Source organism: Piliocolobus tephrosceles, unplaced genomic scaffold (genome assembly GCF_002776525.5).
Source record: "Piliocolobus tephrosceles isolate RC106 unplaced genomic scaffold, ASM277652v3 unscaffolded_44441, whole genome shotgun sequence".
NCBI classification, from domain to species: domain Eukaryota; kingdom Metazoa; phylum Chordata; class Mammalia; order Primates; family Cercopithecidae; genus Piliocolobus; species Piliocolobus tephrosceles.
Genome location: NW_022329245.1, coordinates 537 through 7395, shown reverse-complemented (window position 1 = coordinate 7395; position 6859 = coordinate 537). Strand labels below are relative to the sequence as shown.

At 47.0% G+C, this 6859-nt stretch overlaps 1 non-coding gene across 1 annotated transcript; it reads left to right on the top strand.

Moving 5' to 3' along the window:
* Nucleotides 1-6587: 6587 nt before the first annotated feature.
* On the top strand, nt 6588-6693 carry LOC113224346. The gene has a single exon (XR_003309146.1). It is a non-coding gene; the product is annotated as a U6 spliceosomal RNA (small nuclear RNA).
* The last annotated feature ends 166 nt before the right edge of the window (nt 6694-6859 follow it).

Sequence of the window (6859 nt, the reverse complement as noted above, 5' to 3'; positions counted from 1 at the left end):
CCCCAGAGGCGCAGTCTACAGAGACAGGCAGGTTTCCTTGAGCTGCTGTGAGCTCCACCCAGTTCGAGCTTCCCAGCTGCTTTAGTTACCTACTTAAGCCTCAGCGATGGCGGGCGCCCCTCCCCCAGCCTCGCTGCTGCCTTGCGGTTAGATTGCCGCAGACTGCTGTGTTAGCAAGGAGAAAGGCTCCGTGGGCGTGGGACCCTCCCGGCCAGGTGTGGGATACAATCTCCGGTGTGCCGGTGTTACAGCGCAGTATTGGGGTGGGAGTTACCCGATTTTCCAGGTGTTGTGTGTCTCAGTTCCCCTGGCTAGGAAAAGGGACTCCCTTCCCCCTCGCGCTTCCCAGGTGAGGCGATGCCTCGCCCTGCTTCAGCTCTCGCTGGTCGGGCTGCAGCAGCTGACCAGCACCGATTGTCCGGCACTCCTGAGTGAGATGACCCCAGTACCTCAGTTGAAAATGCAGAAATCGCCGGTCTTCTGTGTCGCTCGCGCTGGGAGATGGAGACTGAAGCTGTTCCTATTCGGCCATCTTGCTCCGCCCCCAGCCTCAGTTTCTTAGCCATCAAATTAAACTCACCTTTCCAAGGATTCTTTTCCGCCTTCTAATTATACCACTTATATTCATTAAAAGAAATGTATCTAATAGTCTACAGTTTTACCAGTAATGTACCCCTGAAGAACAAAGTCAGTCATTATTAAAAAACCCAAGTTGGATTATATATCGCTGTTTCAGTATAATAAATTTTTTCTTTATTAATAGACAATAATGAATAATAAACAAGAAATCATACAGCTATAAAAACAAAAATCTGCTAATACAAAGAATAATCAATCACAATGAACATCTCCGTATAAAATTCTAAATCACAAAAGCTACTTTCTAATTTAGCCACCCATCGGCCTAAATATAAAGGTGCTTCTCCACAAACCAGAATCCAAAAATCTTAGGTAATTATTTTTCTACTGCTTCTACTTGAGGTAGGAGGTAGACACAAAGGAAGCTAGACCATGATTCCTACTCTGATCACATACTCTTTTTTGACTCTCCATGTCTAGTCCAATACACACAGCCTAGTGTATAGTAACTATTACAAGTATACCAAAATATAAACGGCTTCGAGGTGTATATAAGGTTAAAACAAATTATAAATCATATTACGATAACTAACATGGAACAGAGTTAAAGTATTTATTGTTAATAACTCACTTAGCACAATAGGCAATTTTAACCTAAGTAACTGATGTCACAATACTTCTGTATCTAGGAGGAATTCTTTTCATAGTAGCTCTCAAAAGAGGTAAGATCCTTTCCACGTGGTTTGGGCTTGCCCCTTGAACTGAGAGCATGTCACTTTTTACTAGAGGTTGATGTATGACTCAACTCAGAGTTGAGGAAGAAAATTGGAGATAATAGCACCTGCCTGTCACTTGGTACATATCATATGATGTTGATTTATTTACTTGTGGAGTCAGGGTCTCGCTCTGTTGCCCAGGCTGGAGTGCAGTGACAGGATCATTGCTCAGGTGGTATGCACCTGTAGTCCCAGCTACTTGGGAGGCTGAGGTAGGAGAATGGCTTGAACCCAGGAGGCAGAGGTTGCAGTGAGCTGAGATCATGCCATGGCACTCCAGCCTGGTGACAAAGCAAGACTGGAGAAAGGAAAAAAAAAAAAAAATTTAAGTTCTAGTATCTAAAATGAGCAAAATCACCAGGCACAGTGGGTCACACTTGTAATCCCAGCACTTTGGGATGCTGAGATGGGTGGACCATCTGAAGGGAGGAGTTTGAGACCAGACTGCAGTGAGCCGAGATTGCACCATTGCACTCCAGCCTGGGAGACAAAGTGATACTCCATTTCAAAAAAAGAATTAGCCAAGAGTGGTAGCATGCACCTGTAGTCCCAGCTACTGGGGAGGCTGATGGGGAAGGCTTCTTTGAGCCCGGGGGTCAAGGCTGCAGTGAGCCATGATTGTACTACCTCACTCCAGCCTGGGCAACAAAGCAACACCCTGTCTCAAAAAAGACACACACAAAACACAAACAGGACAGAACAACATCCTTTCCTCATCATTAGTTTGAAGGAAGTGACTTGCCTGTAAAAGTTTCCATTTTCAAAAAAAGCATTAGAATACAGCATAGGGCCAGGCGCCATGGCTCGTTCCTGTAATCCTAGCCCTTTGGGAGGCTGAAATGGATTGCCTGAGCCCAGGAGGTTGAGGCTGCAGGGAGGATCTTGGCTCAAGCGATCCTCCCGCCTCAGTCCCGCAACTAGCAGGGACTACAGACGCCTACCACCATGCCCAGCTATTTTTTTTTTTTTTTTGTATTTTTGTAGAGGCAGGGTTTCACCATGTTGCCCAAGCTAGTCTGGAACTCCTGCACTCAAGCGATCGGCCGGCCTCGTCCTCCCAAAGTGCTGGGATTACAGGCGTGAGCCACCGGACCTGACCCAATTACCTTCTTCAATCTGAGAGTGAGCGCTGGAAGAAAAGCTCTAACTTGCAAATAATTTTTTAGAGACAGAGTCTCCCTCTGTCACACAGACTGGAGTGCAGTGGCGCAATTTTGGCTCACTTGATCGCTTATATAATCTCGGCTCACTGTAATCTCGACCTCCTGGCTCGGTCGCTTATATATATATACACACACATATATTTGTTTGTTTAGATGTTGTCCCAGTCTGTCGCCCAGGCTGGAGTACAGCGGCGCGATCTGGGCTCACTTCAACCTCCGCCTCCCGGGTTCAAACAATTCTCTCCCTCAGCCTCGCGAGTAGCTGGGATTACAGGTGCCCGCCACCACGCCTGGCTAATTTTTGTATTTTTAGTAGAGATGGGGTTTCACCATGCTGGCCAGGCTAAGTCTTGAGATCCACCCGCCTCCGACTCCCAAAGTACTGGGATTATAGGTGTGGGCCGCCACGCCTGGCCGATCGCTTATATTTTTAAAAAGATGTTTTCTTCGTTTCCTAGTCACTTCTACCCCGCTACAAATTTTCAAAGGCTTAATGCTATTGCAAAGGGCCTTCAGAGGTCAAAGTCAGGGGTGCAGCTCCCTGATAAGAGGCAACATCAGGAAGGGCCGATGTTGAGGCAACATCCTGCCGCCCAGGATGAGCTGCGGCAGCTAGCGGGGAACGCTCCCGGGGGTACACTGGCCCCTGGCTTGGGGAGGTGTTGTGGAGGGCAAATACCCAAGCTAAGAAGAGGTGAGTCTGGGGCCGCGACCGGGCCTGCAGCTGGCGCTGGCCATTAAGGAGCTTCTGCGTGGCCGTGCAATCCTGCTCGCCTGGCGACGACTGCGTGGAGCGCAGCGACTGCTCGCGCAGAGTCTGGCCCTTGCTGCGCCCGGCCAAGTCGTAAAGCTCCTCCTCGTAGCTTACGGGTGATGGCGGCCGGAGCCTCTGGACACAAAATCGCCAGCTCAGCGGCGGGTTACAGCCGGCGCCGGGCCTGCGGCCCGACGTCCGCGCATGCGCGCTCCTGGAAGACCCCCCCACGCCCCCCCCGCAGCCCTGACGCAAGTTCCGATTGGCTTCGAGTTACAGGCAAGCTTTCAACGACGTCACAGGCACAGGTGTTCCGCGACTTCACCAGGCGACACCGTTCCTGGAGCTGGGCGGTGTTCTCAGAGTGGAGTCTGGTAACTAGGACTTCCCCGCCAGGCCTTGTGTGTTGCTAGCTGGAGAAGGGTAGTTGAGAAACTCAGACTGGGCACAGGATGTATGTCGGTCAAAACTAGAGAACTATGTCAGGGCGCTGCAGAGGCGGGAGGATCCCTTCAGAACAAGAGCAATGTGGCGAGACCCGATCTCTGTAGTCCTACCTCAGCACCCCCCAGCTACTTGCACCCCAAGGTTCAAGGCTCCAATGAGCTATGATCCCACCACAGCATTTCAGTCTGCGAGACCAAGGTAAACCCTTTCAAAAAATTAAAAAAATATATCCAATTGTGCAACAGGGAGGGACTGCTTAAATAAAATATGAGGCCGGCTGGGACCTTTAATCCCAGCTTTTTCGTAGCCCAAGGCAGGAGGATGGAAGGCTTGGGCTCAGGAGTTGGAGACAAACCTGGGCAACATGACGAAAACCCCGTCTCTAGAAAACGTACAAAGTTAGCCAGGCGTGATGCACACCTGGCCTAATTTTTGTACTTTTGATAGAGATGGGGTCTAGCTAGGTTTCCCAGGCCGATTTCGAACTCCTGGTTCAAGCGATCTTCTCACCTAGGCCGTCAGAGTTGTCGGGACCGCACCCTGCCTGGGTTGGGCTATTTAATAACATAAAGTGCTAGTCCAGGTTCCATGGCTGACACCTGTAATCCCACCACTTTGGGAGACCAAGGCGGGTGGATCACCTGAGGTCAGGAGTTCAAGACCAGCCTGGCCATGGTGAAACCCAGTCTCTAGAAAAAATACCAAAATTAGCCAGATGTGGTGGTGCATGCCTTAAGTCCCAGCTACTCGGGAGGCTGATACAGGAGAATCGCTTGAACCTGGGAAGCAGAGGTTGCAGTGAGACAAGATCGCACCACTGCTCCCCAGCCTGGACCACACAGTGAGACTCCAAAGTTTGACACCGGCCTAGGCAATGTAGTGAAACTCTGTCTCCATAAAATTAACAGAAAACCAGGCATAAATGTGTCCACCTGTGGTCCTAGGTACTTAGGAGACTGAGGCAGGAGGATCACTTGAGGCCAGGAGCTCAAGGCTGCAGTGATCTATGATCTCTGCTCTCCATCCTGAGCAATAGAGTGAAAGCCTGTCTCTAGATAGTTAGCTAGCTAGATAATTGATACAGAGTTTTCTCTCTCTTTCCTTCTTTCTTTCTTTCTCTCTCTCCCTCTTTTTTTTTTTTTTTTTGAGACAGAGTCTTGTTCTGTTACCTAGGCTGGGGTGCAGTGGTGCGATCTTGGCTAACTGGCTCACTGCAACCTCTGCCTCCTGAGTAGCTGGGAATTATAGGCACACGCCACCACGCCCGGCTTTTTGTATCTTTGGTAGAGATGGCGTTTCACCATGTTGGTCAGGCTGGTCTTGAACTGACCTCTTGTTCTGCCTTCCTCAGCCTCCCAAAGTGTTGGGAATACAGGCGTGGGCTACCGCGCCCAGCCGATACGTAGTTTTCTATCAGAAATTTTTTCCTAGATTTTGAACATGTTTTTCTGAAATCTGTTTAGGCCTCTGCCATGAGGAGGTGCTTCCTTCTTCCTCTCCATGGCCCACAGCAAAGGAATGTGTGCTTCTAAGGGGTTTTGTGGGGCAGTTGAGAGAACTGGAGACCTTCTTCAGGTGGAGTTGTTTTTGAGTTGGAGCTCGCTCTGTCAGCAAGGGTGGGGTGCAGTGGCACAATCTTGTCTCACTACAACCTCCGCCCCACCTTGGGTTCAAACTGTTGCTGTGTCTCAGCCTCCTGAGTAGCTGGGATTATAGACATGTGCCTCCATGCCTGGCTAATTTTTGCATTTTTTTTTTAGAGATGGGGTTTCACCAGGTTGGCAAAGTTGGTCTCAAATTCCTAAGCTAAAGTGATCCACCCACCTCGGCCTCCGAAATTGCTGGGATTACAGGCATGAACCACTGTGCCCAGCTGCTTCAGGTGGGTTTTGAGGCTTCACTAAAATACAAGTTTCCCATGGCAGCTGCGACAAATTACCACAGACTAAATGTTAGTGCTTTTTATAAGATAAAACATTAATGTGGGGCTTTTGTTGTGATTTTGATTTATTAGATTATTTAAAGACAGTAATTCTCAGGTGTTGTAAAATTATAAAAACAATCTTCACATTTCATAATTTTTTTTTTGAGACAAAATTTCACACTTGTTCAGGCTGGAGTTGCAATCTTGTCTCACCACAACCTCTGTCCCCTGGATTCAAGAGATTCTTCCTCCGTCTCCTGGATTCAAGAGATTCTCCTGCCTCAGCCTCCCGAGTAGCTGGGAACACAAGTGTGTGTCATCATGCCAGGTAATTTTTTTAATTTAGTAGAAAAGAGGTTTCACCATGTTGGCCAGGATGGTCTTGATCTCCTGACCTCGTAATCTGCCTGCCTCAGACTCCCAAAGTGCTGGGATTACAGGTGTGCGCAACCCCTCAGCCCACATTTTATAACTTTAAAGAAGTATTAATGATAATTGCCTTATGGAAAGATACTTTTGTTGCGATATATGCGAATGATATTCAAGTATATAGTACAGCAAAGGACATTAAACGTGAGTGAGCACAAATGTGTTATATGGTACACTTAAATCTTTAGAAAAAATATTTATGTTTAGCAAATTGACCTTAACATATAATGATAGCAAAAAAAAAAATGGAGCTGTTCTGATAATAGACAATTGGCTCTGTCTGATTTTAATACTCCCCATGCTCTTGACTTTTTTTTTCTTTGAAACAGAGTCTTGTTCTGTCACCCAGGCTCTAATGCAGTGGTGCAATCATAGCTCACTGCAACCTCCACCACTCAGGTTAAGTGATCCTCCCACCACAGACTCACTAGTAGCTGGGACTACAGGTGGTTGCCACCACGCCTGGTCAATTTTTTTTTTTTTAAATTTGAAATATAATTTTTAAAATATGTTGATTGGTTTTAGAGCATATATACTAAAATTGGAATGATACAGAGAAGACTAGTATAGCTCCTGCACACACAGGATGATACATAAATTTGTGAAATATTACATATTTTTCATTTAAAATGAATTAATCTTTTTCCCCTCTAAAATGTCATAGAAATCGTAAGCACAGTAGGATATAACTATCAGTTGCCAATCCTAAATTTTCATATTCAATATCTAATAGATACATTGCAAATTTGGTAATTTAAGATTTGTTTTTTTTTTTTTTTCCTCAGTG